Source organism: Schistocerca serialis, chromosome 7, assembly GCF_023864345.2.
Source record: "Schistocerca serialis cubense isolate TAMUIC-IGC-003099 chromosome 7, iqSchSeri2.2, whole genome shotgun sequence".
In the NCBI taxonomy this organism is placed as follows: domain Eukaryota; kingdom Metazoa; phylum Arthropoda; class Insecta; order Orthoptera; family Acrididae; genus Schistocerca; species Schistocerca serialis.
Genome location: NC_064644.1, coordinates 212209867 through 212230116, shown reverse-complemented (window position 1 = coordinate 212230116; position 20250 = coordinate 212209867). Strand labels below are relative to the sequence as shown.

Sequence of the window (20250 nt, the reverse complement as noted above, 5' to 3'; positions counted from 1 at the left end):
AAGAGGCAAAAAATTAACAGTCCTGCGTGTAGAGAATGTGAAAAGGGTGTGAAGAAGGGTATTCTGTGTATCAAATGCAACTACTGGTCCACGAAAAGTACGAGAAAGTATATCTAAAATTCGTCAGCCATGATTTTCTGTGGAAATGTCTCGGTTGTTTACGTGACGAAACGGCCGATCTTGTTAGTGCAACTGATACAAAAAAACAATGAATCAGAAGACAGTGATTGTGGTGCTTACAGTGATGTGTTAGTCGCTAAAGACGGAACAGTGTGAAAATCACGTGCTCCGCCAAAGAACTCCCGCACACGTTGTCATAACATCATAACTAATTTTCCAGGTGTGAATGGTGCTGCGAAAAGTGCTACAAATCCTCTACAGTGCTGGTAGTTATTTTTTGATGAAAACATTGTACAAATACTCGTTCACTGCACTAATATGTACATTCAAAGTATCCAGGGAAACTTTTCAAGGGAAAGAGATACACAACAAACTAATAAAGCTGAAATAAAGGCCTTACTGGGATTATTGTACTACGTTAGTGTAATTCGTGCCCATCGGCTAAGTCTACAAGATTTGTGGCGAACAGATGGCACAGCAGTTGAAATATTTCGTCTCACAATGGGCATAAACAGATTTCGTTTTCTCCTTCGATGCCTCAGATCCGACTATAAACAAACGAGAATGGAAAGGGAGAAAACAGATCACATGGCGGCGATAAGACAGGTGTTCAGTCTAATTGTTGAAAACTTTCGGAAGGCTCATACAGTTTCTGAATACATGACAGCTGATGAAAAACTAGAAGCATTCCGCGGAAGATGCAGATTGCGACATTACATGCCAAATAAGCCAAACAAGTAAGGAATAAAGATTTTTGCAGTAGTGGATGCCAGAATGTTTTACACATTCAACATGGAGGTACATGTTGCGCAACAGCATGAAGGCCCTTACAGACAGGACAACAGACACAGTTGAACTTGTTCAGAGACTTTGCCAACCTATCCTGAATACAGGCCGCAACATAACTTGCGAGATTTATTTTACAAGTTATGAGCTTGCAAACACACTGATTAAGAAGAAGACGACCATCTCTGGTACCCTGGGGAAGAACAAGAGATAAGTCCCAAGGAGATTTATTAACACTAAAATCCGACAAGTAAAGTCATCTATGTTTGGGTTTCAGAAAAATTGCACCTCAGTCTCTTATGTGCCGAAACGAAATAGAGTGGCATTACTACGTCAACGATGCACCACAATGGAAATATTGACGAAAATACAGGGAATGATAAAAAACCAGAAATTATCACTTGCTAGAACCTTACTAAGGGTGGAGTTGACGTTGTAGGCGGAATGAGTGCAACATAAAATGTAGCTAGAAACACAAGAAGATGTCCAATGGTTGTTTTTTATCGCATCATGAACACACAGCTGCGATAAATGCGGCTACTATTTTCAATTCAAATCAGAAAGAACAACTGAGAAGAAGAGAGTTTCTGAGGCAGCTTTATTTGCGGTTCTGCATGATCATCTTCAGCAAAGAGTAATGCCACAAACATTGCCAAGGAAGATAACTTAAAGAATTGGAGAGCTTTGCAGTGCGAAAATTTGTGAAGTGGAATCAACTGCGACTTCACGAGGATGGTGTGTGGACTGCAGAAGCAAAAACAGAAAAACAAGATATAATTGTAAGAACTGCAAGCAATACATTTGCCTTGAACATTCTGTTACTGTGTGCCAAGACTGTATCGACAAAATATCTGACTGAACACATCCATTATTTTGATAACAGCTAAATTTTATGTATCTCCATTTGTGTAAATATTTTTGACCAAAATATTAAATTTATCAATTAAATATATTTACTGAACTGATTTTTAATGATATTACTTCATTTAATAACGCTTTCCTCCATAACATACAACTAAATGCAAATTCATAAAGATAGAAACTGCAAAGGTCTGTGAGACCAGCTGCGTGTACTGAAGGACGACATTTCAAAGTTCGCGGCGTCAAAGAGAAACAATTCATTAATCAAACGAGATACGACAGTCGGAAGCGCATCAGAGACGTAACTTTGTGCAGGGAAATGGGTGTATGCAAGCTGCTGCGAAAGTGCGAAGTAACAGGACGTAGTATTTGCAAACGAAGAGGAGAAAACGTGAGTAAATACTATCAAAATGCAAAACAGAGTCCATGAATATACAAACCAAAGCTTCACAAAATCGTTCTCGGTGTCCACAGGTCCAGATCAATTACACGAAATCGCGTTTAATATATAAAACAAACTTGTCAGCTAAGAACTTGGAAAACACGACAACGGTAAGGACGGAAACGAACATATGCCATTAATTTCAGCAAAATATACAAATTAAAGATTGGATGATAAAATTAATGCAGACGGTTTTCTAACATGCCTCATATATGCAGATGTCTTGTGTTCTGATTTAGACTTGTGGCTTATTTTGCTGTGCAGGCACATGACACACTCAGTGTAAAATAAAATCTAAAGTGCACATATGATTTAAATGACAACATAATGTGATGCATCATATTCCATAACCTAAAAAGAACTTGTATGTATGTATTTTCAGGAAAATAATAAGATACCCACTGAGGATGCTACAACTGTGGTGAACTACGTTTGGGCGATGAAGTAAAACAATAATTTGTGTACTTACAAAAAGGTGGACTCATCCTAAATTCATTAACATTTTTCTGCAAGCTCTGGAACTGAGTCCAAACTCAAATAGGCCTATGATGTAAATAGACTGTTGTATTACAGAAGATGAGAAGCTGAAACTCTCAGGAATACCTGTAATACTACCTTTACGACATAGTTCTCCAGTTGGCCAACTCTTAAAGTTGTTGGGCATATAACTGATGAAATGCAAGAGGAAATTATCAACAAATGGAAGCCTTCAAAGCATGGTCTATGGGCAAGTATTCCACAGGGGATACTCAGGATCCACTATTTTATGTGTATTAATAACCTTGTGTTGCCCATATGTTTGTTGTAAATGGTGTAGAAATAGCGGTTAGAAAATGTGTCGAATAGCAAGTATAGACTGTTGGGTCAGGAGAACTAAGAAAACTGAATCCCTTTCTCCAAAAACAGATTTCACACAATTATGCCCAAAGTGATACAATGTAGTGGTAAAATATTGACATCTTCTGTGAAAATATGTATAACACTGTTGGAAATAAAGAATGATAGCAGTCATAATGTTGTGAGATGTGGTCAGAGGTAAAAATGTAACATGAGTGTTATGTTGTATAATACTGTTGACAATGAAGAAAGATACCAGCCTTAACTTTGTGAGTTGTAGTCACATGAAAACGTAAAATGAATGTAAATAAACGGAAATAATAATCCATTGGCACTACTGATAAGATGACAAGAAAAATTTTATAGTCTATGAGATCAGTGTCTATAATATTTTACCAAAAAGATGGGAGGTGTCCCAGAATCCAATATTAAGAGATGAAATATCACACTAAGTATACTTTGTATCTAAGAGCTGTCTTAGGAAGGCAGCAGAAGCATTTGTGCAATCATTTACTCAAGCAGCATCAGTATGGGACTGGCTTTCATTGGCCCTAAGTTTCCTTGAGAATTACACTGAGTTCAGTCTTGGATCACCCTTTTAGCTTGTTGGTTCTTTACAGGTTTGAGTCCTGCAACTGCCCGCATGAAAGTCACTCTACAGTTGCATCAATTGAGGTAGGCCCTTGTCAGTCAAACATGTAATCCTTACTCCCTCTCAGGACAAGACAATATTATTTCTTTATGGCTGTCCATCCCGTCTTACGGCATTGTTTTGCACAAAAAAGAGTATAGCATTGAAGATGATACATGAGAAATAATTTACTGATAGACTGTGTGTGTGTGTGTGTGTGTGTGTGTGTGTGTGTGTGTGTTTTTGTTTGTTTGTTTTCCTACTGTTGGTTTTGGTAAGAAGCTGTGTTGGATTTCTACTGACAAATCATCTCTCTGCTCTAATGCCCCTGCATTAGGCAACATGCATATGCAATGTCACGCTTGCAGAATTAAGTGAAGTTAGGTACTAAACATACGTACTGTGGCGTGAAAGCCCCATAGCTGTAGTAGTATTAAGTATTGGAATGTTGTTAATTTTATCACATTAATACGCATGTATCTTGAAATATATGCTGTTGCAAGTCTCATTTCATGGCCACTGTTACATGGAGTGGAGACATTATTTCATTTTTGCAATAATGTTAAGAATAATACAGAGCTCCTAAAATGTGAATACATATTAGCAGCCACATGTGACAGTGGATGAAGGACACCATTCATCGGTATTACCAGGTAACTTCTACGTTAAGTGTTAATTGGCGCTGGCCAGGGTGACCAAGCAGTTCTAGGCGCTACAGTCTGGAATCGCGCAATCACTACGGTTGCAGGTTTGAATCCTGCCTCGGGCATGGATGTGTGTGATGTCCTTACGTTAGTTAGGTTTAAGTAGTTCTAAGTCTAGGGGACTGATGACCTCAGAAGTTAAGTCCCATAGTGCTCAGAGCCATTTGAACCACTTTGCTAATTGGCAGTGGTATCAGCTGATTAAAATACAGGGCTATTCAAAATCAAGAAACAGATTTCAGACATTTGTATCTTCCAAATTACAAATGGTACCACCATAATTCCAACGTTTCTGGACATACAACAGTTTAAATTTTGAATTCTATAATCAGACTTGCTTCAAAACTGTTTATTTCCTCGACATGAAGGTGATTCAAATGACTTCATCTTCATGCAAGATGGTATCCCGGCTCATTTCTCTAAGTACATCCAATGTTACCTGAATGACACCATTCCAGGTGTTGGACTGGAAGAAGAGGAGCAGAAGATGAACTTCATCACCAGTGATCTCCCAGGTCTCCAGATCTGACTTCTATGTCTGAGGTTATGTAAAAGACCACATTTTTATCCCTCCCCCGCCCCCTTTGCCTGACACTATTGAAAGTCTGTGACATTGCATTGTTGAAGCTGTGAATTTGATAACAAGAGACCAGATGCTTTGTGTGTGGCAGGCAATGGGCTATCATTTTGATATTTGTCATGTAACACATGGTGCTCACAATGAATACATAAAAATTTGAATTTTCTGTTTCCATTAACGTTGGAATCGTGGTCCTATATTTTGTAGTTTTAAATCTCTTCCACCTTTTTGAATAACCTATAAAATTGCTATTTTATTCATTAAAAACAAGAAAATAACTCACACAAGAATTTTGATGCAAGATCCATTTTTTTGACAGAAACAGAAGAGCAAGAATAACACCGAAGTCTTTCTACGTAATCAGTTTCCATGTTGAAACATTGTTAAGATATAATACTATTAATCTCACAAATACTTTCATATTCCCTCCCCATATTTTATATTATTTCCATCACTTGTAACTTAGCATAAGGTAACTATTTTGTAAGGATGCTAGCTGCCTGTCAACTTTTACCTCGTCCATAAATACCTAATTCACATATAAATATCTTGGCACTTGGTTGTTTCTTTGTTGCTGTCTTCAGTCTGATGACTGCTTTGATGCAGCTCGCCACACTAGTGAAACCTTCAGAAGCCTCTTGATCTTCACCTAATTACTATAACTTACATTCATTTGAACAGCTTGCTGTAGTCCAGTGTTACTGTGCATGTATAATTTTTATCCACCAGGCCTCCCTCCATTAATGAAACTGATGATTCTACAACTGCACACACTCTCTGCAAATCACTGTACAGTGCACAGCAGAAGGTACCATGTTCTACTACATGTCATTTCCTTTCCTGTTCCACTCGCAAATAGTGACAGATAAAAAGCTGTCTATAAGCCCCTGTAGAAGCCCCAATTTCCAGATGCAAAATGTACATGATGGCAGTAGAACTGATCAGGAGTCAGCCTCAAATGCTGGTTCTCTAAATTTCCATAACACTGCTTTGTGAAAAGAAGATCAACTTCCCTCCAGGGAGTCTCATTTGAGTTTTAAGAAGCATCTCTTTAATACTTGTGTGCTGATTAAACTTACTGGTCACAAATCTAACAGCATGTCTCTGAATTGCTTTTATGTCTTCCCCCATTCTGACCTGATGGGGATACCAAACAATTGAGCATTACAAAAGAATGGGTGACACTAGCATTTTATACTGTCTCCTTTATAGGTGAGCTACACTTTCCCAAAAAATTTTCCAATAAAACAAAGTTGAGCATTTGCCTTCCCTACTACCAACCTGGTATGCTCATTCACGCCTAGATATTTGAATTATGTGATTATTATGGTGTAATTGAATGTTACAGTATTGCTTTTCCTAGTCACCTGTATTAACCTACATTTTTCTGCACTTAGAGCAAGTTGCATTTATCACACCACCTAGAAATTCTGTCCAGGTCACATTGTCTGCTCCTACAGTCACTCAACGACAACACTTTCCATACAGCAAAACATCATCAGGTAACGGCAATAAATTGCTGTGCAGCCTGACAGTTAGATCATTTATGTGTAACAGTGGTCCTATCACACTTCCGTGTGGCACTCATGGTAATACACTTGTCTCTGATGAACACCCACTGTCAATGACAACACTCTGGCATCTATTATCTAAGAAGTCTTCAAACCACTTACATGTCTAGGAACCTTGTCCACATGCTCTGACCTTTGTCAACAGTGTGCAGTGGACACTTTCTGGAAAGTTAGGAATATGGAATCTGCCTGTTGTCCTCCACCGATGGTTTATAAGATGTCGTTAAAAAAAGGTGAGCTGGGTTTGGCTTGAGTGATGCTTTCTAAATATGTACTGATTTGTGGTTACAAGCTTTCTGTTTTAAAGAAATTTATTATATTCAGACTCAGAATGTGTTGAAAACTTCTGCAGCAAATAATTGTTATGGATATTAGTCCATAATTATAATATACTGACAAATTTTACCAACAGAATAACAATATAAAAATATGTATTTTTTTAAGAATTCAGTACCATGTCATGGGAATATTCACATGCCAAGGGAACTATTATAACTTACCAGTGGTGTGTTTTTCTTTCTTTCTACCACACTATTGTAACTGAACTTGTAAGTTTTTGAATACTGGTACTATACATCTTCATTACACAACACACACCATTAAAAAATTAAATTATCAATACAATCAAACATACGAACAAAACTGTAGCACTAAAATAATAGTGAACAATAAATGCAAGTCTTTTTTGTCTGCAGAAAAGTGTTATTACACATGAAGAAGTTACCTCATAATTGTTACTGTCATAAATATATTTGTATTTGATTGTTAAATGAGGAAGGTCAATAGCAGTTACTGATGAGAAAAGCATCTCTCTGTGTAATTTTCAGTTTTTTTCTGGTACAATTTATGATTGAGAGTAAATATTCTGTGTAAAACTACTGACTGCAAACTACTGTTAGTCCGGAAACTATTCGGCTTAACAAGTTACGGGTCCAGTTTCAGTGAACTGTTGTTGGCAAATCTTCTTCTAAACTGTATTTAGTACAGTTAAGTGTTAAAAAGAAAAATTTTAAACATGCTAGAAAATACAGTTGCAAGTTGATGTTAATGTGTTGACAAATGAGTTTAGAGCACTGTCAGTTGAATTTTGACATTAGAAACATTAACAGCTGCAGATTTGCATTCAGATAGTAACTTGTGATCATATAGTGTACACTTAGATCAAGGTCTGCAGAAATGGGTACGTTGGTTTATAAGGTACATAAATCATTACTCCAAGAATTTGACTGGTGAGGCTGGAAAAGGAAGGTATTCAAGTACCATGAAGTTGTTTTGAATATCATTGACAAAACATTACTGAAGCTCCAGCCACTCAAAGAAGGTGCTGCAGAAATACAAATCAACAAGCTCAAGGAACAGTTTGTTTTGTTTCCTAAGGCAAACATTTATACAGTGTGTATGACAACAAGTGCTGTTGTTTATGAACTGTATCAGTGGTAATGAAAAAGGAAACAGCTAGTGATACATGAGCTGCCTTAAAGCAGCAATTTGATGCCACATTCAAGGATCAGTTGCTTAAAATTTTTACAGTCATTTTCACCATTAGTTGGAGATTGGCTGGTGGTTCAGATGTGTTCTACACCAATCCCTTATTTTGGTCAAATTGTGCCACAAATTTCTTTTTCCCCAATTTTGATTCAGTACCTCATTAGTTACATGATCTATTAACCTAGTGCCCAGCATCCTTCTGTAACAACTCATTTCAATAGCTTCTGTTCTTTCCTTATTTGAAATGTTTATCATCTATATTTCACTTCCACACAAGGCTATACCCTAGACAAATATCTTCAGAAAATACTTCGTAACACGTAAGATTATATTGGATATTAACAAATTTCTCTTTCTCAGAAATGCTTTTCTTCCTATTTCCAGTTTGCATTTTGCATCTTCCATACTTATGCAGTCATTAATTATTTTTCTGCCCAAATAGCAAAACTCACCAACTACTTTTAATGCATAATCTCCTAATCTAATTTCTTCAGCATTACTTGATATAATTGGACTGCATGCCATTACCCTTATTTCACTACTGTTTTTCCAAATCACTGTCTATTCCATTCAACTGCTCTTCTATTTCCTTTGCTGTCTTTACAGTGTTGTTAGCAGGCCTAAAAAAAAATTTTATTTCTTCACCTTGAAGTTTAATATCGTGTGTGAATACCTCCGTGGTTTCCTGTACAGCTTGCTTGATGTACACTCTTTGACATAAAGCTCGACCGGCGGCCGGCCGCTTGAGAGGCTAAGTCTGCGCCGATTGCGACATGGGGCAAAAAAACTTGCCAACTCGCTAATTCTCTAAGTCCGGTTATCTGCACAATCTGGCAACACTGTAGACTGCGGCACTTCCTGGAGGAAAACTTGTCCCATGATAGAGAAACCCTAGGCTGATTACACCTGTGGTCTAGTGGTAGCTTGCGTTGTTTCTGTTCGTAATGTCAATGGATCGAGAGCAGCTGGCATAAAATACACTCCTGGAAATTGAAATAAGAACACCGTGAATTCATTGTCCCAGTAAGGGGAAACTTTATTGACACATTCCTGGGGTCAGATACATCACATGATCACACTGACAGAACCACAGGCACATAGACACAGGCAACAGAGCATGCACAATGTCGGCACTAGTACAGTGTATATCCACCTTTCGCAGCAATGCAGGCTGCTATTCTCCCATGGAGACGATCGTAGAGATGCTGGATGTAGTCCTGTGGAACGGCTTGCCATGCCATTTCCACCTGGCGCCTCAGTTGGACCAGCGTTCGTGCTGGACGTGCAGACCGTGTGAGACGACGCTTCATCAAGTCCCAAACATGCTCAATGGGGGACAGATCCGGAGATCTTGCTGGCCAGGGTAGTTGACTTACACCTTCTAGAGCACGTTGGGTGGCACGGTATACATGCGGACGTGCATTGTCCTGTTGGAACAGCAAGTTCCCTTGCCGGTCTAGGAATGGTAGAACGATGGATTCGATGACGGTTTGGATGTACCGTGCACTATTCAGTGTCCCCTCGACGATCACCAGTGGTGTACGGCCAGTGTAGGAGATCGCTCCCCACACCATGATGCCGGGTGTTGGCCCTGTGTGCCTCGGTCGCATGCAGTCCTGATTGTGACGCTCACCTGCACGGCGCCAAACACGCATGCGACCACCATTGGCACCAAGGCAGAAGCGACTCTCATCGCTGAAGACGACACGTCTCCATTCGTCCCTCCATTCACGCCTGTCGCGACACCACTGGAGGCGGGCTGCACGATGTTGGGGCGTGAGCGGAAGACGGCCTAACGGTGTGCGGGACCGTAGCCCAGCTTCATGGAGACGGTTGCGAATGGTCCTCGCCGATACCCCAGGAGCAACAGTGTCCCTAATTTGCTGGGAAGTGGCGGTGCGGTCCCCTACGGCACTGCGTAGGATCCTACGGTCTTGGCGTGCATCCGTGCGTCGCTGCGGTCCAGTCCCAGGTCGACGGGCACGTGCACCTTCCGCCGACCACTGGCGACAACATCGATGTACTGTGGAGACCTCACGCCCCACGTGTTGAACAATTCGGCGGTACGTCCACCCGGCCTCCCGCATGCCCACTATACGCCCTCGCTCAAAGTCCGTTAACTGCACATACGGTTCACGTCCACGCTGTCGCGGCATGCTACCAGTGTTAAAGACTGCGATGGAGCTCCGTATGCCACGGCAAACTGGCTGACACTGACGGCGGCGGTGCACAAATGCTGCGCAGCTAGCGCCATTCGACGGCCAACACCGCGGTTCCTGGTGTGTCCGCTGTGCCGTGCGTGTGCTCATTGCTTGTACAGCCCTCTCGCAGTGTCCGGAGCAAGTATGGTGGGTCTGACACACCGGTGTCAATGTGTTTTTTTTCCATTTCCAGGAGTGTATTTTTATAGCCTCTTCTGTCTGAATCCTGAAGACGTGAATGTAATGGTATCGCAGATTCAATCTATTTCGTTTTCTGACACACCGATATCAAAATTTTATCCAATAACGATTTTGCGGCAGATTTCCTGCAGACTGTCCTCCTCTGGACGCCGTATGCGGCAAAGCTCTGGGATCCATTTGCTGGCTACTGGCAGCGGCCGTGGCGACAGCAGCGGCGCTGCACTCCCCCGTTCTTTATCGAAAGCGCCTGCTACCGCTCATCGCTTTTGATGATTTAAAATGCTTTATTATTAAATGTTGCTCCACAGAAAATTTCTACAATATCCATTCACACTCAAAAGCAACGGAGACAGACGCCCTGATTAGTAGGCGGGTATTATATTACATTAATCGGCAAGAGCTGAGTATGGCCCGAAATTAATTTTATAGGCTGGGACGAAATTAAACCACCTCACTACATGCGATGAATTTATAAATGCTTCATACCTCGTTTCTTTTCCTTTCAAACTCAATTATTTGTGCAACTTTTGGTCAATATTTGGATGTTTTCGTCAAAGCCAGAGTGTGGTGTAAAGTGTCTTACAGTTCTTGTTTCATTCCTTATGGTAAGTCTATGGGACAAACTGTGCGAATACCTTGCAATGCATGCTCTGTAGCAGTGCAGGAACACTGCACATTTGGAGTTCCATGTATGAGTTCATGAAGTATTTATTGTTGATCGGAAGTGATAGTTAAGGTCATCAGATTTAAACCAGAAAAATTTGTCGTTTTGAAGGTTTCAGAGAACAGAAAGGAATTGCTAACGCTGGTGTTAGAAAAGTCCACAGTTAAATGCTACTGCAAAAATTTAGAAGAAAGGAACTATATTAATCAACATGTGTACTTCATAAACAGCCTTCTGACATGTTAGACCTATATGACGAACAAAGCTCAAATTTATATCGTTGACAGTCGGTTTGAATCTTTTCAGGACCTATTTTACAGTTGTACACCTTGGCATTTGCAAAGCAGACATCCATGATATTAACTTCATTTACTAAGTCGAAATCGGAAGAAGATTGATGTTTAAAGGCATTCTTCAGATTTCGCATAAGGAATTTTTACTAGCAGTTTGCAACTCCATTAATTAAAATGGAAAATAAAAGATTGTAGTCAGCGGCTTCTACCGTGATTCGAACTGCTATGTCATATAGTACGAGCACTGCAACGCACAAGGGAACCTCTTTTTTTTTTGCAATTTCCCGACCGGGACTCGAATCCGGAATCTCCTGCTTACATGGCAGACGCTCTATCCATCTTGTTTTTCTTAAATATTTTTGCTCTACCCCCCTTTTTTTGGGAGTGAGGGGTTTTTATTTATTTATTTATTTTATATGAAGGAAGGTAGGAGAAACAGAAACCTTTATTATTCGCAAAATAAACATAGTACGTCCTGACACATGATAACTGTCCGGGAAGTAACCTCGCTGCCGTCCTACCAGGCAGCATGAACTAACAACAAAATCAAAGTGGGGCCACCTCCGGCACCCTAAAGAAAAGTATTTATGGATATGAAAACAAAATTTGAAGTACATCCATTTGCTAGCTGTTCGAGCCTGTGTTTTTCGTAGGTCGCATACTCGCATAGTGTTCTTAGTCGATCACATTACTTGGTCGGTTTCACAACGAAAGCACCGCCGCTCATCTTTGCGCACCCGGCACACCCCTAGGATATGGCGGGTCCGCAAAAACTGTTACTAGGAAATTGGCATACCAATCCTTGTACTTTTGTAGCCGTAATAGTTTTGTGTGTCCATCTTGCAAGTATTGCCAGTAATCCAGAACGTTCAGTAAGTTCGTACGTGTGTCTCTATAGATGTAATGGACCGTCATACCTGTGATCCACGCCACTGCGTTCGTCTTACGACGCGGAAAATACGTTTCCTCTGGGAAAAAGATTATGTCAGAACAGACTGCTGTATAGATAGTGCGCCGCATGATCGCTATTATCTTTCTTGCGAGAGTCCGGACAGCCAATGCCTCGCCGCAGACCAGCCGATGGTCGTCCGTATCCAGCATGCTGCATTGGTGACACAAGGGCGAATCCGCCAAATGTATTGCGTACTTTTTATCATTTGTAGGGTATTTTCGGTTCACGACAATGTACCATGTTGATCTGACTGATGTAGGTAGTTGGGGGTGGTGGACCGTGCGCCACACCACGTGCCAATACTAACAGCTAGATGTTTGCGTTCCACCCTATTCCGGGCGATCTGTCGAAGAAGCAGATGGTACACGTCCTTCGATGTCGACTGTCGGGTCGTCGGTAAACGCTCTCGAACGAAACTGTGTTCCACGATGAACGTGCGCACATACGTTAAAGGGGGCGATATATGGCCGACACTGACTGGTGGAAGATGCGATGTTGGTACGAGTTCTTCGATGATCGTCCCCGTAAGCGAGTGATTCCTGCTGCGCTACCGTTTGAGCATAGTATTAATATACATGGCACGCGCCTTCTCGTGCACGTTCACTAAACCAACGCCCCCCTCTCGCGCTGGGAGGGTAAGCGTGTTGTACTGTACCTTAATAAGTTGTCCCAGGCACACACAGTACCCAAAAGCCGCCTGAATCCTCATAGCCTTCGTGCGCGTCAAGGGGAGAAGGTGTGTCAGGTGGCACATCATGGGCGCGAGATAAAGGTTGACGAGTAACACTCGCTGCAGCATATCCATCGACCGTAGAGCGTTTAGTCGTATTGCCGTGCGGACTCTGAGCAACAGTCTTCGGTAGTTGTCCGCAGCCGTTCTCGCTGTCTCTATATGAAAGGTGATACCCAAACAGCGGAGGGTTTCCACCGCAGGTAAGGGTCCTTCCGTTCCTGGTTCTAGTCCACGCCCCACATGCATGAATTGTGATTTTCGGTAGTTGACCACACTTCCAGCTGCCATCCCATACGTCCGTAGCCAATCCAGTGCTGTTTGAGTCTCCCTCTCATTCCGTACGAGGAACACAATATCATCCGTGTATGCTCTGCATTTGAATGACAAATGCCGTAGGGAGATCCCGGTAAGACGGCGGCGATGGCCTGCGAGGCACGGTTCTAAGGTGAACGCATAAAGGAGGATCGACGAGGGGCAACCCTGTCTCACTGATCTTAAGATCTTAAAATACTCAGTTCTCCCTCCGTTGACCACCATCGCTGATCTGGCGCCGTGCAACAGCCGCATCACAGCATTAGTCAATAATGGCGAGACACCCATCCTGTTCATCACCACCGCAAGGTACACATGATCCACGCGATCAAAAGCAGGATCGAAATCTACTGCAACCATCGCCCCCCGGAGGCGGCATGCAGCCGCGAGGGCGACGACGTCACGATAGTCTCCCAAGGCTGTGTGGATATTACTGATGCCGCCAAGACAAGTCTGATCGGCATGTATTCGATTCTCCAGCGACTTTTTGATACCACTTCCCAGGATGCGCATGAAGATCTTGTAGTCACTATTAAGGAGGATCAAGGGGCGATAATCACAAGGCCATTTGCCACCACGGGGCTTCGGTATCGGTATCATGAGCCCTTCCGTGAATTGAATGTGAATCGGTACTTCTTGCCGCAGAAGCTCATTAAACATACATAGCCACATCGGTGTCACAATGGTCACAAAGGCACGGTAAAATTCCAACGGGAATCCGTCTGGACCTGGGGACTTGCTGCAAGCACCTCGTGTAATCGCTTCCTCCAGCTCTTCACACGTAATTTCAGATAAACCGTCCGCTTCCCTGAGCTAACGACATACTGGCGGCAAGAGGCGGACTATAGTCACAGCGATGTTGCCTAAGCCTCAAAACGCAATCTCAAACACACAAACAGAGGAGGAGGAGATTACTGTTTTAACGTCCCGTCGACAACGATGTCATTAGAGGCGGAGCACAAGCTCGGATTACGGAAGGATGGGGAAGGAAATCGGCCGTGCCCTTCCTAAGGAACCATCCCGGCATTTGCCTGAAGCGATTTAGGGAAATCACTGAAAACCTAAATCAGGATGGCCGGGCGCGGGATTGCACCGTCGTCCTCCCGAATGCACACACAAACAGGTGTTACTTATGTGAAGAACGCCGTTCTTGGAGTCCAGAAATTAAATATACTTTCTAATTGTGTCATCTTACAGTGGATTATATCGTACGACTCTTCGATGTGGAAAACGAATGTCAAGTGAATTTAGCGAGGTAATGCCGGCCTACACCCGGAAGTAAATGCACTATCAGAGTGTAGACAGATACTTGCTACCTCGCTGCCATTTCTCGGCTATCTGACGAGGCAGCTCTTCAGCGAAATGCTTGCCGTGATTCTACGAAACGGTTCTTCAGAGTGGAGACGCGCGCGCACGTTTGGTTTTTATGCGGCGTTCTCCCCTGATGGTTTCTGACGTCGCCTTGTGGGCAATGCACACATTTGAGACATTCAATTATCATTAATCCAGAATGATACAAGTTTCAGCTTCCGGCGTGGAAGAAGGCTGTTGACGCCGACATTATATCATTTCAACGTAGGGAAAGCAAAACGGATCATTCAATGTTTCTCATTCAACATAAAGCATGTGCGATAATTTTCCGTAACGTTCATAATCATCTAAAAATACAAACGAAGTAAAAATGCATCGGAAGCTTATTCGAATTGAATATAATGTAAGATACCAAACGCTTTGCACCTCGATGTCGAATTTGTCCACGTGCAATCTTTTGCAGCATACACATAGAATGTCATGATTACCACGAGAATGAAGAAATATGTTGATAAGGATGGAAGCAAGAAGAGACGCAGTCAACAAATATTCTATTCCTCATGGCACTCATTTCATGTGAGACGTAAGAAGAGGTAAAGCAGGAATTTACTTTCGTTAACACGAAAGATATGCCGCACATATTGATAACGAGGATGTCTGCGTCTTCATACGTTTCCTCCTTGAAATCTGCATGCTCTATTATATACTAAGTAGCCCGATCATTGTTTCAGTAATGTTACCCTCTTGTTTGACCCCGTAACGATGAACAGATTCCAAATGCATGTCTCTGCATGAAAGTAGCTGTTCGAACCCTTCCTGGATTGTTTTTTGTGTTTTATTGCTTGGAATTCCTGAAGCAGACCACTGTGCCTTCCCCCCTCGTGGGTTAGGTCTCAAAACTAAACCGCTTTTTATCCAATGGCATAATTTATTCAGACAGCATCAGCACAAGACTATCAAACAAAGCCTTCCATTTGCAGTTGCAACACACTAATCAGCACTGACCGAAGTGTAATCCACGGTCATGGTCCAAAAATAGCAGCTGGCTGCTACTGTGGCAAAGTCTGTACTACACTTTCGATTCCGCAGCACCATTTTATCTGGTAACACTGTGCAGTTGCAGAGTTGTGCCAGCATGTCTGTCCTCACACTGTCAACTTTATGTATCTCACTTCTCCTGTAGCGTAGATCACGAGGAGCCGAAGTAAATGAATGTATTCTGCATGACGTAACATTCAGTATTCCCTTCTTTCATAGCCACTCTTCATGTGCATCGATACAAAATAGGAATGTGGAAACTCTTGCGAGTGAGAGAATGACAATAACAATCGTAACAAGAAAAAGCAAATAATGAATGATGTTTATTCCAACGCAGAACGAGAATGGCTTTAAATATAAAAATCTATATCCATACCTATTGATCTTTGAGTTGGCACAATGCAAATATATTCTTAGCATTTAGTTACTGAATTTAGTTCTGGATGTTAGCAGAGAAAAGGAAAAGTCGGTACTTCTCGCTAGTGTAATATAATGTGAACCAGCAACTACCCTTTCCTTAGAACACGACTCAAGCAGGTCCTCAAGTAGGTACCAAGGCACTGCTGCATTCTGTTCCCTGACATTGCTCTGATGACGGTTAATGCAGATAGTTCCGATTATGAAATACAAAACGTATTGCAGGTTAGTTCCTAGGATAGTAACATTAAATTTGCGTTGTAGACGGCACAAGAACGTGACGACTATCCATATTACTCATCAATATAAAAAGACAATATTATGGGAATTTAGCAGGATTACTCAACATGAATTCTGAAATTGGGTGACTGACCGCACAGGTGCTAAACGTCGTCAAGAGTATACGATGTCCTAATCGCATTAGAAATATGAAAATCGTCTTCGACAGCTCGCAACTTTCACATTGCTATCTCCACCCTACTCCAGACAGCCCTCGGTGGAGTTGCACTACGTTGCCGATGTTATGGAAGGCCTTCAAACCGACAACAGACCACATATTGAAAAATACAAGCGAATTCTCTTGCAGCGTAAGCTTATTGTAACTAATCTAAAAATTATTGGAGAGGAACATTGTCCTATTCAAAAAAAGTAAAATGTTACACACTGTTGACGTCAAACGGACATTATCTATGTCCTGCCTTGTGTCCTACTCATCTATAATATCAAGTGTACTATCAAAATGATTATATATAATGGATGATAATGTAATGCATTGATACCAGATGGTGGGGGCCGGCCGGTGTGGCCGTGCGGTTCTAGATGCTTCGAATCCTGCCTTGGGCATGGATGTGGCTGATGTCCTTAGGTTAGTTATGTTTAAGTAGTTCTAAGTTCTAGGGGACTGATGACCACAGATGTTAAGTCGTATAGTGCTCAGAGCCATTTGAACCAGATGGTGGGTTCACAACAGTATTGATGCGAAAATAAAACAGAAGTTCGCAAAAGTGCAGTTGTGCATTTTCGTACGTTTTCACCTCGAGATGTACAATCGTGCTCAAAAGTATCCGAACGACCTGAATTGCATTCCGCCTGATTCGCATGCAACCGGCATAACGCAGCTGTCTAGCAGGTCCTCTAATCGCTCCTTGGTACAGTCGTTTGACTATTGAAAATGGTTCCAATGAGTCATCACTAGAAAACACTGCTCTGTATCGCAATAACTCAAGATGTAAAGTAATACCACGATACTACAAATATCAGGGAACACCTTATCACAGATAAGACTGCCTTAAGGCTTGTAAGCTCACATTTATTACAATAAATGACATACCTGAAATGTTACCACTCCCATTATTACGTCAGATTGGTAATGCTCGTAGTAAGTTCGTCGTATTCATGATTTCCTCTTCAAAGTAACATACCGTACTTATTATTTAACACAAAATGACATTAAAAATTTAAGTTATTCACGAGCAGCTAGTTGAGAATATGTATGAACTTTAAATGACACGACAAACCGTCTTGTTCCGCATATCGATTCAAACCCAGCTCATGCAGACTAAGCAAAGATTTCGTGACTGACGGAAACTAACAGTCATTCCTGATTAGGCATACAGAGAGTGATATACCTCGATTTTAGACAATATCAGTTAGCAAATATCAATTTTAAATTGCATAACGCAAACATTTTTAACAGACGCGAATTCCTACCCAGCATCTATTGTCCCTGTTAACGAACTACGAGAGATGTTAAATATTCCTTCTTCACAAGTAACTTACTTGAAATGCCGTGAGGTAAAGCTTTGTGTTGGACACGGATTCGAACCCAGAACCTAATCGGATTGCTATCGAAGCACAGTCAAATGTGACATATCGGATTTTCGCGGCAGTAGCTAGATGTTTTAACTGAAACGACGAGACGAAACATTAATTTCTTCCTTCCCAGGACTCCAACCCAGCACCTATCGCTGTTATATTCTAGAGAAAACGAACGTTAAATATGGGTTTGTTGCACCAGCAGTGACATGTGAGCATGTTTGAACTAGAAATAATATGACGAAGAGTCAGCGCTCACTGGGAATGGAGCCCCACACATGTCGTTGTTGGCTACACACAAAGAGACGTCAGCTACCGAATTTTTCTCCACCAGCTGCTCAGAATAGCATCTTGAACTTACAGTCATCTCGCAAATAGTTCTGTGTCTCACTGGGAGTTAAAAACGTCAGATATCGTTAGTGTTGACAACGAATGAAAATACATTAAAAATCAAAATTATTATCCACCAGCAGATAGGTGTTGATAATACATAATTAAATCTTTAGTGCCGGGCCGGGATTCGATCCCATTCACGCGTAATATGTGAAGGTGTTGAGGAATCTGCAGTTTTGAACAAACAACAAATTGTAGCCGAGCTGTATTGCCACGAAGGGATCAAATTCCGCGTTAAGGGCGGTCTGAGTTGCATTCCCAGTTCAGAACCAATTTTATCGACATACAGAAGCTCGGATAAAAGATGGAATAAGTGTCCTGTGACCATACATAGCGTTTGTTTCGTCACTTGAAATAAATAACTAGTATAAGAAAGGTTACTGGTGATAGAGTTTCTACATGTCGCCACTCCAGACTTTATTGTGGGTCAACCTACCGTCTACTTGGTAGAGAAGGAATATCATCTTTAATGTGAATTTTCAGACCACGCTGCCATTATATCTTCTTCACTCGGTGTAGCCAGGAGAGAATGGAATCTGTCTCTCCCTATCTAAAATCATTGACAGAAGTGGGAATCGAACCCAGACCATTGGTATAACGACCTACCATCCGTCCAACAGACCACGAAATCCTCTTCTCTACGACTTATATCTCTATCAGAACGCCGTTGCGCAACACTGGGTGAGAATTCTGACACACAGGCTCCCTGTAGTAATTTGCAGCATGTTCAGCAAATTCATTTACTTTGTTCACCGAATCACCGTGAACCAGCTGCCTCGGCTACCCAGTGCATACATTCGACTCTATTTTGTAATCACCGAAATAAAATCACGTAACTGCCACCTACACAGAACTGCCAACAGTGTAGGACGCAGAAGTTTAAATAGGAAGTGTTCCTTTCTACTTGAGCTATTCTATTGCGCTATCTGTTACTAGAAAACGTCGTTCAGTCCAAAAGAAAAGCTGTAACTTTTTGTCTCTCAGAAGTCAAGACCTGACCATACGCATAATCTCACAGTGCTGTGGAATCCAAAAGTTCTGGAGGAATAGTTGTCGAGCTCTGGAGCTGTTGTAGCTACATGTCAGCTTGTAGCATAGATGAGATGTCGCGAGTTCGAATACATTCAGTGCTACATTTTTTAAAACGCAATTCTGCTCTCTGCTGAAGTTATCAATCTAATGGAACTTTGAACATAATTCCCTTCACTTCTCAACCCAAAGTACCCGCATGTGGAAAAAGGGCTAACTACTGTGACATTTTGTTCTATTCAGGTTTAATAGACAGCAGCAGCAGATGCATCTCGAAGACGTGTAGGGAGAGCGCATCGTGCCATAATATGTCAGAAAACTATTTTCTACATTAGCTGTCGTGTGGTAGTGATATTTTATTCTTCTTCAAACTTTGTTTGACAGCTTTAACTCAGAACAAGTTTTCTACGAGTACATGCATGTAATCAATAAACTGCATGTGCATTGTCAGACTGTCATAGGTAACATCAGAGAATTCGCATATATCGTTGATGATTAATTTCTCTCTCATGTTTACTATTGTTCTAACAACACTAAAGGAAACCTTACGAAAATTGTGCACTGTATTATAAGAAATTAAATAAAACTAACCACGATAACCTTACGACGAAAGTATCTGTACACAAGCATGCCTCTATCGACACGAATTAGTAAAATGCTACTCACTTAGATTTTGATTGGGTCTGCGTTTAATTGGTATGCTGTGTCATACTCAAGAGGTATTCAAATGTGGCATTTCATAAATATAGTTATGTATTCCTAGAAATCCAAAATTCGCTTGTCAGTAGCGGAAAGAGGCGTTACCTGTTGTGCAGCACTTTCTCTCTCTCTCTCTCTCTCTCTCTCTCTCTCACACACACACACACACACA

General features: G+C 41.6%; 2 long non-coding RNA genes across 4 annotated transcripts in view; both read left to right on the top strand.

Annotated features, from left to right (window-relative positions):
* LOC126412561 (uncharacterized) overlaps positions 1–20250 on the top strand; it is a 570924-nt gene that overhangs the window by 115834 nt on the left and 434840 nt on the right. The window lies entirely within an intron of this gene.
* On the top strand, positions 2045–2958 carry LOC126412559 (uncharacterized). Its single transcript, XR_007575307.1, has 3 exons — positions 2045–2158; positions 2242–2319; positions 2592–2958. It is a non-coding gene; the product is annotated as an uncharacterized LOC126412559 (long non-coding RNA).